This window comes from Lygodium microphyllum, chromosome 25 (assembly GCF_053477565.2).
Source record: "Lygodium microphyllum isolate KBCC chromosome 25, Lygodium_microphyllum_v1.1.10, whole genome shotgun sequence".
NCBI lineage: Eukaryota > Viridiplantae > Streptophyta > Polypodiopsida > Schizaeales > Lygodiaceae > Lygodium > Lygodium microphyllum.
The window spans coordinates 123060595-123077587 of NC_141159.1; positions in this window are offsets into that span (position 1 = coordinate 123060595).

The window sequence follows — 16993 nt, forward strand, 5'->3', positions numbered from 1 at the left end:
GAAAAATGTGAATTTGAGTGCTAACATTGGGGATGAGATAGAAGACCCTATTATATTTAGGAGGATAGTAGGGAGTTTGATTTACGTGACTATCACAAGGCCAGACTTGAGCTATGTTGTTGGCCTTGTCAATCAGTTTATGCAGATGCCTAGAAAGCCTCATTTGGATGCAGTTAGACGTATATTGAGGTATGTGAAGTATGCACTGTTTGACTTAGAAGGCCTCTTTCCTTTATGTTCTATCTTATCTATAGGTGGTATACATTGTATAGTGTGTGGAAGAAGAAGAAGAAACCAGCAAGAAAACGTTTTGGCCTCCATCTCTCTTCTTGTGTTCTTGAGTGAGCTTCCTCTTGTGTATACATTGTGTGTTTGACGCAGCAGCTCAAGCAAGTTTCCCCACCATGCGATTCTTGACAAAAACGCCCCCCCCCCCTCCCCCTTCGAAATTGATTTTGGGGGGTGCCCCCAAAGGTCACCCCTTTCACTTCTCCTTTTAGCCCCTTCTCACCAAGTTTGGCCATTTTCCTGCAGTCTTTGGCCCTATCCGATGTCCAATTCGCACTCTGAAAAATTTTGTGCATCCATCTCAAAGTCCCCCACTAGTGGCACTTCCGAGAGTCTCATCCAACATATGGAAAATTTATGAAAAATCCTAAACTTCCAGTTGTTGTATCTTTAAAGCACTTTAGGAACCCGACTCAGACTTGCCGCTTAAAATCGAACTAACTGTAGCTGCTGCCTTCGACAAAGTCTATTTTTCCCTTGAAATTAGGATGTTTTGGCAAATTTTGAGCATGTTTTTTGGGAAACATCCACCAGTCATTGGCGACCACACGGAATAGGGTGACTCAGTCCTCGTCGAATCCCATGAACAGATTTGCACATAAACACAACCACAAAGAGCATCAAGCTGATATAGAAAATACTTAACAAAACACATCACAACTCTCACCCTATCCCTTGTCAAAACCAAGGCATGAAATCCACGAGGAGTAGGCCTAGCATAATCTGGCAAAAACGCCTATAGCTAGTCACTAACCAACTGTTCCAAGACAACCAAGCTAAAAAGAACTATCAGAGAGGTCATCCTAAGTGGTGGTCTAAACTACCTTCCTAACTGAGGATAACTCAATGAGGAGTTCCTCCTGGGTAAGGACTCCTATAGCTTGATCAAGAAATGTTATCTTTTAGTACTTTTTGGCCTGTTAGGCCATTATTTTCCATACTCAGGTATGTAAAAAGGAGGGAGTTGAGTGTAGTGACCCAAGAGGAATAGGCCATCAATCTCAGGTCTTATCTCAATACCCAAGAACCTAACAAACCCTTACAAGGCGACACTTAATCCTTTTCTAGCACTCACATTTATTTTCGTTTCAACGTTCTCTGAATTTTTTTTCCAGCTTGATGTCACCTCTAGGAAGACAAGGCATCGGCCCCGGGCACGAGACCTGTCCCTCCCTAGGAACCTCTTATAAATTTTTCTTTCTATCCTTTCCTTTTTATAGGGGGTTAGAACCCTTTTTACACACCTATGTATATTCATATATTTTCTTTCAGATGTTTAGGGTTTTTTCCCTTGTATCATCATTTTGTCTGGCAGGCTTTTCTAACTACCTCACACTAATAGAAACTCCTAGAATGGCCAGCTAGCACGTCAGTAGAACAGGGTCACTAGAACTCCCATCTAAAATAGGTCTTTCAGCGCCTTACAATGCCTTTACAAGAGGCAACAACTACTCAGACCTCCCACAAACATACCTAGCCTAAACTTGGGACTTCATGCCTTGATTGCTAGTCCCCAATAAACAAAAAGAGAGTAACACTCACATACACATATATCATTAATTTCTTAAGGAAAAGGGACAAAGACTTGAAAAGGGAGACGAAAACACCTAGAATGGCCACAAGAAGCTCCTTCGTGGCAAAGGCTACTGCCAGTGACGTCATCAACTTGTATGTTGCAATCATGAAAACAAAAAACCATTAAACGTACTTGCATCAAATAGACATGTGGCCCTCTTGGCCTAAATAAATAACACATTTTACTGCAAACTAACTGGCCCTCTTGGCCTAAAAAAATAGATCATGTCACTACAAAAATGACTAGACCTCTTGGCCTAATGAAATCAAACATTAAAACCTTAAAGCAATTGGCCCTTTTGGCCTAAATAAATCAAGCAAAACAGCACTGACACATCCCTCCTTGGAATAAAGTGGATAGACAAAAATACGCTCCATTCCAAGGGAAAAAATAGGGCTCTCAGCCTTAAACAAAATGCATCAAGTTGTGACCCATCCCTCCTACATATTTAGCAAGAGGGGTACACATAACATGTCGTATGATCAACCTATGGGTCCACGAAAATAGTGGTAGATGGGTCTCAGCCACTCTTTGCATTACCCATATCAACCATCACCCACCATATAACACGTGGTCTAATAAAATTCCCCACAAGTGACCTTATCAATAGCAATATCTGGACTAGGACCACAGTTGAAGAAGAGACCCTCTTCATAAGCAAAATTTGCTAGGGAATCTGCAAACTAATTCCAAGAACATGGAAGCAGCTAAAGAGAGATGCTCTCAAGTTCATCAAGTAGGGTTATAGTAGTTTGATGATACATGCGAAGGATAGGATTCTAGACTGTGTAGGTCTCATTTAATTGATTTCAGATCAGTTGTACTGGGAATCCCCTTTTACTAACAATCGTCGAATACCACCTTTCTTGGTAATATTCAGTCCCATAATCAAGGCTTTATACTCCGCCATGTTGTTTGTGAATCCTACCCCAAGATAAATAGTTAATTCATTGTAACTCTATGTTCGGGATCTCTGATAACGACTCCAACACTCCCTTTTTTATTAGGGCCCTTGGACGCTCGATCAAAGTATAATGTGTACATCCACAATGGGTTTACATAGCCAACCATAAAGAACTCCCCTATTTGTAATTATGATAGTCAAAATTCAACATATTTAGAGGATGAACTGACGGCTCCATTCTACCTTCTTCATTAAACTCAATAGGGATGCTTGTCAAAATTTGTAAGCAATGATGGCAGAAAACTTTGATTTCCCACACAAAGGTTGTGTCTTCTTGCTCAATCACTTTGTATCCTTTGCTCCACCAGATAAGATTCCCCTGATGATATCTTTGCTCTAGATATGGGTGCTCCAAATAAGGGATTAACTGCCCCATCAACCAATTTAAGCTCTCCTGCAGGTCTCAAAGCAGCCCTAGCCTAGACCTGCAATGGATTTAGTGCATTAGCATACTAAAAAATAATAAGGTTTAATCTTATTAATATTAACCTTATTTTTAAATTCCACTCCCTATAGATCAGCTAGTAAAGTGGTGGACTTATTTTTATCTATCCTAACTACCCTGTAATGGCCATCCCATCTAGGTTCTAGCTTCCTTGGAAATAGCTCCCTATGCGCATCATAATATAGAACTAACTGTCCTTTCTTAAAGGTATATTTCTTTGCTTTTAGATCATGCAACCATTTCATCTGAAGTTTAGTTACCTCCTAGTGCAACAGACTCTGCAATTTAAGCTCATCTAAGTGGGCTATAGTCGTAAACCACTCAAATAGGGCATCCTCATCACCCAAAGAATGATTGATTGCAAATTTTATGATCGAAAACTCAATTTCTAAGGGCAAGACACACTCCTCCCCATAAACTAATTTGAATGGAGTGTGGCTAGTGGCTTGTTTAAACGTCGTGTTATATGCCCATACCGCCACATAAAATTTTGTATCCTAGTCCCGTTTCTTTTCAGAGACTATCTTGGATAGGATACCCACAAGCTGCTTATTGGTGCTTTCAACTTGTCCATTTGCTTGCGGATTATAGGAGGTCATCTTGTGTTGAATTAACATTTGTACTAATCGCAGTGAAATTAAAGTCATTTCTTGTTTGAATCTTGATTGCCAGTCTCATGAAATGGAGTGTCATGCTCCGACACAGAAAAGATGAGGAATTGAAATGTTAAGTTTGTAGTATCCAAACCCAGTCATGATGTTGGGCTATGTTTTTGCTAGTTTATCAGTTCGTATGTCACATAGGGTGATTGCCATTTGCAACTATTTTCAATTTTGCTAGAGTTAATGGCCTTGCTCTTGACACTTGGGCCCACAATTATAAGGCGTAGTTTCAAAGCTTTGTTGGATCCATCACTGGGATGGACACTTATGTTCTGATAGTATTCTGAAGATTCACTCTTTCCCACTCAAATCTTCAGTTGGTCATCCTCCTTTAATGAGGAGCAGGTCCCAATGCGATCAAACTGCTCATTCAACTTGTAGGTTGTCACATAGATGCCAACACGCCTACTCTGAGTGTGTGTGTGTGCGCACTCTCTCTCTCTCTCTATGGCTATGTCTCTCTCTCTCTCTCATATTTGGAGGGGAGACACCCTTTCTTGTGGGTCTTCAGGTTTGTTGAGATGACAAGCTCAGCACATGCGGACATTGATGATGGACCGCCTGGTTAGATGGGTCCACACGTCTACACTTAGCATATCGGTGGTCATTATGACTCTCACATGGCCACTAACTCATTACTTATTATATTCAGGTTGTTACACCTATCTACAGCTGGCATAGTTATAGCGTCAGTCGACTAGTGTAGTCGGTTATGCATTGTTTGACTTAGTAGGCCACTTTTCTTTATGTTATATCTTATCTATACTTTGTGTACATTGTAAAGTGTGTAGAAGAAGAAGAAACCAGCAAGAAAACGTTTTGGCCTCCATCTCTCTTCTTGTCTCTTGAGTGAGTTTCTCCTTGTGCATTCTGTGTGTGTTTGGCGCATCATCTCGAGCAAGTCCCCCCACCACGCGATTCTTGACAAGGTTTCTGTGTCATCTCAGGGAAATGACTAAATAAAGTTCAAGTGTCTGTAGAAACCTACAGAGGAAAACTTGTGAATGACCAGTCAACTAAGGGAGGTCAGCTCGAAATAGGTAGATATGCCTAAAATTTGCTAACTTGGTCAAATAGGAGCAACAAATGTTGGTTGACTACTATAAAATAATAGGAAAAATGTTATCGCCATCGTAAATGCTAGTCGCCTCGTCTTATGCTGTGTGAATGTAGTAAAATATGGTTGAAAAAAGTGCAGGCTAGAAATAAATCTTATCCAATGTGAACACACCTAAAACCTGACTGAAAATAAATGCATGCTAGAAATAAATCTCAACCAATGTGAACACATGTAAAACCTAAGTGAAAAAGACATAGATGCTCTACAAAGAGTTGCCTCCTCCGTCAAAACAAATGATAGATTGAATATTTAATTAAGGGGTAGCTAGTTATTTATTTCAAAACTTGATCTGGCTCTTTGGGGGCTCTTTGTCTTCCATTCTTGTGTTTTGAATAGCTGTAGTAGCAAGGGGAGATGCTGCTTGTTGGTTTTTCAGGATGAACAGTAAGAGGAGAGTGTCTTGTAGCCATCTTGAGGTGCTGGATTGTAAAAATTACACGGCACAGTGAATAGAATTTGAGCAAGAGATAGAGAAAGGGAGTACACACCAGATAAGAGGAGGACATAAAATTTCTTTAACTTTAAACAAGCTGATACAAAGATGAATCTATCCACTATGCGCTTCCAATGTGAAGCTTAGATGGCGGACCTAAACAGAAGATAGGTGAAGAGCTTAAGGCTAGTTGAAATAACTCTGATTGGGTGAAAGGATGGATCATGAAAGTTGTGATGGGGTCTACCTTTTATAGCCTGCAAAGGGAGTGATGATGGATGACCTTCCATATGCACCTGTGTCTGTTGATTTTCCATGTGCACATGTGTCTATTAACCTTCCATGTGCACCTCCACTAGTTGGCTAGTGAAGGGCTACTTCTGTGGCCCTCGAACCCAAAATAGGGATCCTTGATAACTTCCTTACCCCACAACTCGATGCGGTGTGCCTTGACTCACTACCAGCTTTAACTACTTTGTTTAGCCCATATGCTAAACTTGAAATAATCACTTTTTGGCCATCCAGTCACATCAATCTCATTTGACATACAAGTAATGACCCACCAATGTCTAGGCTCACACATGGCTTCTCCTCATAATGGGGGCCTTACAACTTTGAGCACCATGGATCATTGGTGGCACCTTACAAGGGTAGGCATTGAGCATATCTAACACCACCCCTCAATGTCCACTGGCAGGTGAACTATCTCTTTCGCCCAGTGTCGAGTCTTTGAAGATGAATTTGAAGCAGATCCTTTGAGAGTGCTTTGGTGAAGATATTTGCTCCATTCTCCTCTGTTGGAGCTCCATATCCCATCCTCCATCAAATCACGTACATAGTGATATTGGATCTCTGTATGTTTTGTGTGTGTGCATGAAACACTGGATTCTTGATAGTGGTGATGGAACTATGGTTGTCACAACTTAGCACAGGTGGCTCTTCATCCTGTACTCCCATATGCCATAAGGTCATCCTTAACCATATTGCTTCACATGCAACAAAACAAGCTACCTTGTACTTTGCTTCGGTAGAAGACAATGCTAGTGTTGGTTGCTTCTTATTACTGATCCAAGAGAAAATTCCTAAACCTAAAGAAAAACAATAACCAAAAATTGACTTTCAGGAATCGTTGTCTTTTGCCCAATCTGAGTCATAGCATCCCACAAGAGAAGCACTAGAACTGGATGTGATACCATAGTCAAGAGTTCCCTTTAAGTATATGAGCACTCGCATCCCAACCTTCCAATGACTCTCATGGGGTTTGTTTGAAAACTTGCTCAAAACTCCAACAAAACTAATATCTGGCCTAGTGTTGCACAAGTAGATCAAGTTGCGACCAACCTCCTGTATCTCCCAATGTTTGCTAGTGTTGATTTGTCCTCAACAAATAACTTTGCATTGATCTCCATAGGTGTAGCTATCTCTTTGCACTCAGTCATACCAAATGCTTTCAAGATCTCCCATGCATACTTCTTCTAAGAGATGAAAATCTTTCCTGGCTCTTGCCAAACTTCAATCCCTAAACAATAGTGCAACAATCCCAAGTCTGTCATTTCAAACTTGGAGCTCAAAGCCTTTTGAGTTTGGTTGATCATATCTTCATAGTCACCCATAATAAGAAGGTCATCCACATATAGGACAATAACTACAGACTTTTCACCATCTCTGTAAACATACAAATTAGCATTCGAGGCACATCTTTGAAGTTTAAGCTTAAAAAGAACTTATATATCCACTGGTACCATGCTCTAGGGGCTTCTTTCATCCTATACAATGCCTTCTTCAGCTTACACACTTTGTTTTCAGGATAGGGGTCTCAAATCCTAGTGCCTAAACCATGTACACCTCCTCCTTGAGGTCACAAATTAAGAATATTGATTTAGCATCTATTTGGTACACTTATTGTAGGCAGCCATTGTAAATATTGTGCAAATAGTGGTCATTTTGGCAGTTGGAGCAAATGAATCTTGAAAAAATCAAACCCTTCAACCTGTGAAAATTCCCTATGCAACTAGTCTAGCTTTTTACTTTTCTAAGATTCCATCAGCCTTGAACTTGACCTTCCATACCCACTTGGTGCAAATAATCTTTCTCTTTAGCAACTGGTCCACTAGTTCTCAAGTGTCATTCTTCATGATGTTGTTATACTCAGCTTGCATAGTTGCCTTCCATGCTGGATTTGCAATTGCTTCTTCCAAATTAGCTAGCTCCTTTACTTCTCTCATAATCTCAGCCATCAAGGTTATATTGACTATGTGAGAAGATGCCCTTCTTTGCTCCTCTATTCTCTCAGACCTCCTTGGTCCATTTGCCTTGTCCTCAACAAATGTGGGCATGGGATTACTTTGGTCATAGAGTTGCATCACCCATCGTGGCAATGACTTTTCTAGTGGCGTGATGTTAGGTTGTTGAACTTCTCTTCATCATTTGAAGATGATTCTTCCTCCTCCTTAAGGATAGGGGTAGATCTTGGAACAAGTCCATAGTGGACTACTTCTCTTGATGATAAAGTGGAAGAACTTGCATGATAAGGACTATTTCCTGAAGTGTATGCCTTGTTAGCAAAATAAGGACATCACTCATAAGCCAAGTGATTTGTTGTAGCCATTGCCTATCCCTTAAGGCTTATGGACACATATTACCATGGATTTCATTGATGGCTTACTTACTAGTGAATAGACTCACTAAGGCAGCCCATTTTACTCCTACCAAGACCCAGCTCATTGCTTCACAAGTGGCTTGTCAGCTCATGGAGCAAATCTCTAGATTACATGGATTATTGCAAGTGATTGTACATGATAGAAATACCAAGTTCATGAGTAACTTTTGGCAAGCAATATTTAGCTCCATGGGTACTAAATTGGCTCCTTCTACAACCTATCATCAATAGATTGATGGTTAGATAAAAAGGGTAAATAAGTAATTGGAGACTTACCTTTGTTATTTTTGTCATGATGTGCAAAATTATTGGGATTTATGGTTGCATTTGGTTGATTTTTCCTATAATAACTCCACTCATGCTAGCATTGGAGGTTCACCCTTTGGGACTATATACAGTTACAGGGTGCCCATACCTCTCCTCCACTATATGCAACTACTCTTGAACACCGCATCACAACTCGCTATGATCTTCTTTGCCTCTTGATCATAGAATTTATAAGCCTTTTGCTCATCACTATAACCCAGGAAGATACATTTTCTACTTTTTGTTTTTAACTTGTTTTTTTTCTCATTAGGAACATGTGCATAGCATTCACATCTAAAAGTTCTGAATTGTCAGACAGATGGTTTCTTACTAGTATAAGCCACATGAGGTGTTTTACCCTTGAGAGCCTTTATAAAGCTCCAATTGAGAATGTAGACTGCCGTATTTACAGCTTCAGCCAATAAAATGGTTTGGTAATCCCTTGCCTTTTAGCATGTACCTTGCCATCTCCCAATGGTGCAATTATTGTGTTCTGCAACACCATTCGAGATAGAGTGCAGTTGAGATATGTAGAGGGAGTGAGTGCAGAGTTCAAAGTAGAGAGTGAGAGAGTGAAAGCAGGACACTCAATGTGTAGGTACAAGGATAACATGTACCACTTTAGGATTTTGATAATATATACAAAGTACATGTGGAAGATTGCATGCACATCTAAAAACTATAAAAGGCATGGTGAACCTTTATTTCCAACAACCTCCCACCGGTTGATGAATGTCAAGCAGGGACAAAGAGGACATTAGGGACTACATTACGCACATGTAGATTCTCTATAAGAGAATCCCCACTAACAAGCAATCCACCAAGAGAGCAGTGTCCGCAGCGTTCATCAACGGAATACGCAGTGAGGAGCTCTACAAGGCCTTGGCAGGAAACTCAAGCTTACAAAGAGACACACTAGCTAGGGTCTCTGAGGAGGCCATACAAGTGGATGACGAGCTTAAGGAGAGAAACTCCAGGAGCTCGAATCGAGATGAAAGCCGACTCCAGAACCCTTGAAAGACCAACAACATCTAGCGATCGGTCAAGCCCAAGCAACTAAGATAAAGGGAAGGACGTTAACCCAAGCACGGAGCTAGCAAAGATGAAGATGAGCTAGCCAAACTACAATAATGATGAGGAGACCTATGTGGTCACATGTCCAATGTGGGTATTGGGGTGGAAACCACCTCCCAAGCTGAGTGACAGGACCCTAGGTCCTGACCTTGCATTAGCTGTGGTAGGTTTGGCCACGATTCCATGCAATGCAGACTACTAAGGAGACTCCTATACTCGATGCCATACAACTAGCCTTAGCTAGGGAATAGGCCTCCAAATTTCTTTGGGAGAGGAGCCCCATTGGCCCTTTCAACACCTAATGATGCAAAGATAGCCATCCCTAGGATGGAGATCAATCCCACAAGTATACCTAGGCTGCCTGGACGTTACATAACCCATCCACCGAGCAATGTGCCAATCCATTCAATATGAAGGAACCAAACAACGAGGAGCCTTATGTGAACCTCTACACCTCATGCGACAAAGAGGGCAATCCAATCCTCATGGATTATCAACGACTAGTGTTGGTGATGGTGTTAGGAAGAGGGAGAGATAGAGGCTTAGGAGGGCAAACCCAAGAGATAATTTCTTTTTGGTGGACTTGTGGTCACCTAGGACACATCTCTTTACATTTCCCTAAGAGGGAGCGGGCCAATTGATACAAGGCTAATCTCAAATGTGCTGACTGTGGAACACCCACCTATTTGTTGCCGACTGCTCTAGACAAAAACCATCCCCTAGCTCGGCAATTGTACCATCATTTCCATTGGGTCTGTTTGGCATCGAGACACTCGATGAGGAGGCCACACCCATCCCATTGCATGTTATGACCCGCGCATAGATGAAGCAATCCGACATATCATTGCTAGGGCCTAGTAACCTCAATGCAGCCTCAATCAGAAACAAAAGTTGTAGGTGAAGAAAAGAAAAGCAAATGTCACATTGAAAACAGAAAGTGCTACGACACTGCCTATCGGAAAGAAAGTCATGGATACTGAGGTAGAAACATCTACTCCAAAGATTGTTGAGAAAGGGAGATCTAAGGTAGGGGAGTATCCCCAACCCTAGGTGCCAACTCAAAGCCATAGAAAAGATCAAGGAGTGGGTAAGAGAAGCCTAGGAACACCTAAAGGATGCTGAGCCCAGCTTGGAGGATAAGATCGTCGAGTGTGTAAGCACATCTATCTCTCCCACACAACCAAGAGATGCGTCTGCACCTCAAATTGTGCCGCCGAGACAGAGATTGAATGCCATGGGTCAACAAACTAGTCAAGGCCATTGGCCAAGGAGAAGCGAAGAATTCGGAGATAAGAAACCAGCTAGCAACCTTCTCACAATGCTAATGAACAGTCCTGTAACTCTAAGCCTAGGAGATCTCCTTAGGTAACATCAAATGCTATGGTAGGAGCTAAAGCAGTGAGTGGAGGGATCAATGGAGCAAGCTGTTGTTGACTTGCAAGACCATGACACAATAACATAAATATTGAGCCAATTGATGCTACACTCAGTGCCTAGGTCTTTGCATGTTAATGCTTTCTAAGAGGGCACTAAAATGCACACGGTCTTACATGTCCTAGCTCTAGGTGATACCAGGAGGAAAGGGACTGTAGACATAGGGGCTGGAGTTAGTGTACTAAGCCACACACTACTCCCAAGCTCTTGGGTAACCCACATCTCGAGGATGCTAGGTTCAATGTCACACTAGCTAACGGAACAAAAGTGAAGCCATCACGAGTGCTGAGAAATAGGCCATTGAAGATCGTAGGATTCCAGCTCTCTATGGACTTCATAGTCATGAAAGGAGTAGACTACGATATCCTATTATGCTGACCCTAGATGCACAATGCACGAGTCATAGAAGACTAGGGTAATGGTCTAATCTTCCTAGGAAATGGAATAGCATTGGTAAGAGTGGATATGGATACTTGGAAGACTACACGAATGGACCTACACACCATCTGTGTTATGCTCAAGGGTGATGCTCAGATCAGGAAATCCTACGGGCCACTAACTAAGTATATCCCTTGCCCTGAGGATGAGCAAGATTGGATGCATTTGCTATCCACAATCAATTTTCCATTCTCAGTTAATGAGGAATATGAACAAGCTACTAAGGTAGTCAGTAAGCCCAGAGACATGCCTTCAATACCAATTTGCATGATGACTAGGAGCTGGCATGGGTGACCCATCTTTGTTACATTCAAGGTCACAAAAAACAAACTAGACCTCCACAAGATCTTATAGCACCCGACGAACAAATTAGCCAGTAGCCTAGTTGCAAATCTTAAACCACTCAAGGATCTCTTGGATGAACCCAAGTGGTAGTGGACCAAGGTGCATGGCCTGAATTTGACGTATAATTGGGCCTTCGCCACACCAATGGCAAGGAGCTGCACTTAGGAGATGATGATCCGTCAGATGAGGAAGATTTTGATGATGAGTACGAAGACTATTGTCCCTCCAGTGATGAGAGAAAATAAGGATAGAGTACGATGTGGAGGGGCAAGAGATTGAACAAATCTGAGCAAACTCCAAATTGCAAAAAAACAACATCTTCAGAATTAAGAAAGGAGTCATGAAATGGGCTGTGATCGCACCATGTTGGACCACATAGGTGCGATTGACTATGAAGGAGCAGGTCTTACCCAACCAAGTGTTGCACCAGTACTCAAAATGGAATCACCATTGGACCTATGACCCCTAGGAGAGACTCCCTCTTCTAGCAAAGAGTGAAGAGTTTGATTCCGAGTCAGAAGTAAGCTTGGACATTGATATTGAGATACCTCAACCACCTAAGACCAAATGCACCAGAGGAGACCTACCAGTCCACCTAAGGCACTGAAGGTTGAAGGAAGAAAAGAGAAAATAGCCTAGGGATCCGCAAGCTGAGGAGTAGAGGAAGCTGCAAGACCTGCCAAAGTGATTCACGAGATTTAAGAAAGGTGAGAGGGCAATGGTCTTGCTAGGAATCACCATTGGAGCTACGACCTCCACAGGAGACTCCCTCTTCTCACAAAGATAAAGAGTTCAATTCTGAGTTATTCAGACAGTGATCTTGAGATACCCCGACCACCTAAGTCCAAATGCACCAAAGAAGACCTACCAGTCCACCTAAGGTACCAAAGGTTGAAGGAGGAAATAGCCTAGGGATCTGCAATCTGAGGAGCAAAGGAAGTCGTAAGACCTACCAAAGTGATTCACAAGATTTAAGAAAGGTGAGAAGGTAGTGGTCTTTCTAGGAGCCAAAAGATAAGGGCAAACAAGCGAGCCTATAGAAGGACCCGCCAAAGTTAAGGAGGTCAATCTAGTTGAGCAAGGGGAGATGCCCCGACCTATTTTTATGGCTGAAAACTTGACCAAGGAAGGAAGAGGAGGCAACTCTTATTGCCCTTTTGCAAGAATACATAGAGTATTCACTTGGTCCCTCAATGAACTAAAAGGGATAGATCCAAGTGTAGTGACTCATAACATTGACTCATAACATCCTGATGACACTCGATGCAAAGTCGGTCAAGCAGCAATCGTATCCAATGAATCCTAGACATGCTCACACTGTCAAGGAAGAAATTGATAAATTATTGAGATAAGGATTCATTTATGAAATTGATCACACAGTCTGGGTATCACCCATAGTGATTGTAATGAAGAAGAATGGAAAGATCAGAGTCTGCATCAATTACAAGAAACTTAACCCTACCACAAAGAGAGACAATTATCCATTGCTATACACTGAGCATATGCTCGAGAGGGTGGAAGGTAAAGGGGCCTACAATTTTCTGGCACAGCTTCTTCGGATAGAATCAAGTGCAAGTGCATCTAGATGATAGGCACAATACTTCATTTGCTATTGAGTGGGGCATCTTTGCCTACGTGGTCATGCCCTTTGGATTGACGAACACACCAGCCACATTCCAAAGGCTCATGTGTGCCATTTTCAAAGACATGCTTAGGCAAGAGTTGGAGGTATTTGCTGACAATTTATATTTCCACTCTAATTGGAAGGCACACCTAGGAAAGCACTAAGCATCCTTTGAAAGATGTAGACTGTATCGTCTCTCGTGAACTCCTTAAAGTGCCACTTTTGGGTAAAGCATGGATGCATCCTAAGGCACACGGTGTCAAAGAATGGCATTGCCACCAACTTCTCAAGGGTTAGGGTTAGGATAACTCTTCTCAAGGGTTAGGGTTAGGATTTTAGTACTTCCTCAGCCATATAGGGTACTATCGATGATTTTTGTTAAACTATGCATTAATCACTAGGTCTTTATAAAAATTATTGGTGATATTTGAATGGACCAAGAAATGTCAATGTGCATACGAAGAGTTAAACAAGGCTCTAGACAACTCATGAATACTGAGATGAACTACTTCACCACGGAGAGGGAAGGGTTTGCCATGGTGTTTGGTGTAAAGAAATTTTGGCATTACCTTTTGGCCATACCTTTTGTCTTCTTTGTTAACCATCAAACCTTGCTTTATCTTGTTAACAAACCCTACACTACAGGACACATTCACTCGATGGCTACTTCTGATTCTAGAGTTCCACTTCTCTATGGTCATATGCAAAGGGAAGTAGCACTACATGGCCAACCATATGTCTCACATCCCCATAGGAGAAGTTGCTGGAAAAGGTGTCATAGATGACTTGCTTGACACACATCTATTTAACCTATCTAGCAAAAGGGACTTGTTTAGAGTTGACTTGACGCCTTGCTAGGCAAACAACAAAGTCCAAGTGCTTGAGCATAGACTACTTGACAAACCCATCGAGAAGGCTTGACTTAGGTTATACTCATCCTTAAAATCTAACCCTATCAGTTGATAGTAGGATACCTCTATAGGTTAGGATGCATGTGCGAGCATGAGATACATGACATACTTGTAGAAGCACACGATGGAATCGCAAGAGGGAATTTAAGTTGAGGCACGATGTCCCGCAAGGTACTGCAGTCTCAACTGTGGTGGCCTACTCTTTTCCAAGATGTAGCACGAGCTGTGAAGCACTGAGACGAGTGCCAAAGACCAAGGTACCCATTCCTCACAAGGATAAAATGAAGCTAAGCCTAATCACTACAAGGCAACCATTTGAGAAGTGGGGAATTGACTTCATTGGGCCAATTAGCCTTATTGCACAGCACTCACATGCCAAGTACATTGGCATTGCCATAGACTATCTCATGAAGTGGGAAGAAGCATGAGCCACAAGGAAAAATGATGCTAGAACCACTGCTAAGTTCCTTTGGGAGCAGGTGATCTCACAATTTGGCTGCCCCATTGAGCTAGTTAGTGATCAAGGCACACACTTCATTAATGAAGTGATCGCTCACCTCTTGTCAACCTTTCTAATCATCCATTAAAAATCCTCACTCTACTACTGTCAAGAAAATGGCTAGGCTCATTCCACTAATAAGATCTTAGTAAATATCCTGACCAAAGTGGTCTCTGTCTCACATAGCAACTGGAACAACAAACTGATGGCAGCCTTATGGGCCTATCGTATAGCCTATAAAATAGCAGTAGGACAGTCTCCCTTCAAGTTAACCTACGGGACTGAAGCCATTATACCTGTAGAGTTCTTTGTCTTGAGCTTGAGATTAGCCACCCAAGAGAGATGGGATGAAAAGAAGGCATGGACTAACTGCCTGATCAAGCTAGAAGGCTCTAAGACTCGACTTCCAACCACCCATGCGCTAATTTGTGAAAAGGCATGTCGATAGAGTTTGTTTGACAAGCACATCAAGCAGTAGTGAGAATTCAAATAGGGTGAATTAGTGCTATTGTCGTTAATAAAATGCCACAAATAGAAGATGAAGTTCAAGGGATTATAGCCTTTTCGAGTCCACACTATCAGTCGAACCGGCAATGTAGAGCTCGAGACCCTAGATGGAGAGGGCATAGGCTTCTTCAACAAGAGGTGCATAAAGAAGTACTACCCTCTTGCACATCCACTACACGAGTCTCCCATGCTAGAGTCCCTAGTGAAATTTTGAGTTGCCACAATAACAGAAATTGAGGAGGAAGATGAAGAGGCAATAGCACTCGCTTACCTACGCATAATGGTCATTGCCCAATAGACATATACCTTTGATGCATTGAAAAATGAGGGAGATTATTTTAATATCTTAACTCACAATCATTGGACTGAAATTGGCTGCTCCCACAAGTACAACCTACCAATGCCAAAATTAGCCCATTTGGTGCTAATCGTATGCTCTTCTAGGGAAATGCAAAGTAGCAGCCTCTATCGAGTCTAAAAGCATATCCATAATCTTTTACGTATTTTCAAACAAAAAGGATGCCGGTCATGAATCACTATTAGGACACTCATTTCAAGAGCAAGCACACTATAATATCGACTACAACTCACAGTGTATTCATCTTGATATCGGCAATGTGCAAATAGTCACGGCTTTCAGCAAGGGTAGTGTGGCTCCATCAAAGCTCATAAGGCCATCAGTAGAGAAACCCACCACCAAGTCTAAGGAGGAGGGCCAAGACTTGTCACGACCCGCCATGCCACACCGTCACACAACACACCGCCTGAGATCAAAGCTATGACCTTTGAACCACAGTTCCCATCGGTGCCTAAAGATCAAGGACTGTTGCTTAGGAGCATGCAATCACGACATTGCAAGCTTAGAAACTCACACTCAAAACCCAAGAGGCAATGGAGAAACTATAGGCACAGATGCACAATCAAGCCAAGATGGGTATCCAAGGCCTTATTGCAAGTGCAAGGCTATTACGAGAGTAATGCCTAGATATGGGTGCCTAAAACCAAGAAATTCAAACACCACCCTCAAACCCAACTATTCAAACACCACCCTCAAACCCAACTATACAAAGCTATACAATAAATTAGGCACTAAAAATGCAAAAAGTAAAAGATAAGAAGGATTGATTCTTACACGGGAGAGCTATGGTGGGAGAGCAAGAGAGAGAGAGAGAGAGAGAGAGAGAGAGAGAGAGAGAGAGAGTGTGTGTGTGTGTGTGTGTGTGAGTGAGTGAGTGAGTGAGTGAGTGAGTGAGTGAGTGAGTGAGACTCACAATGTGGGAACTCCAACAGTCACAATGTGTGACCAACCTTCCTTTTATTCATCTGCCACTAAAAGAATAAAGAATAAAGTGACGGTGATAGCAGGCATCGACCGCGCGGCCTACGGTGTGCAAGTGCATGTACTATCAGTGTAGTAATACATGGGCGTCTAGACAGAGGTGCCTTTACCCCCAACAACCTCCCACTTAAAGGTGAATCCACCACAGTGAGGAGTGAAAAAGAAAAAGAAAAGACAGTACAATATGTACACATGTATAATAGGATGAGGAAAGACGTCATCTCATCCCACGCCCACCAACAATATCCTAAGGAAGGCAAAGTGCTCTGTAGAGAGGCTTTTGGTGAGCAGATCATATGCACATATATGCATTTCCCTTCAGCTACCTCATGATACCCTTCATGGCATCCCAATGCTTCTTGTTGCCAG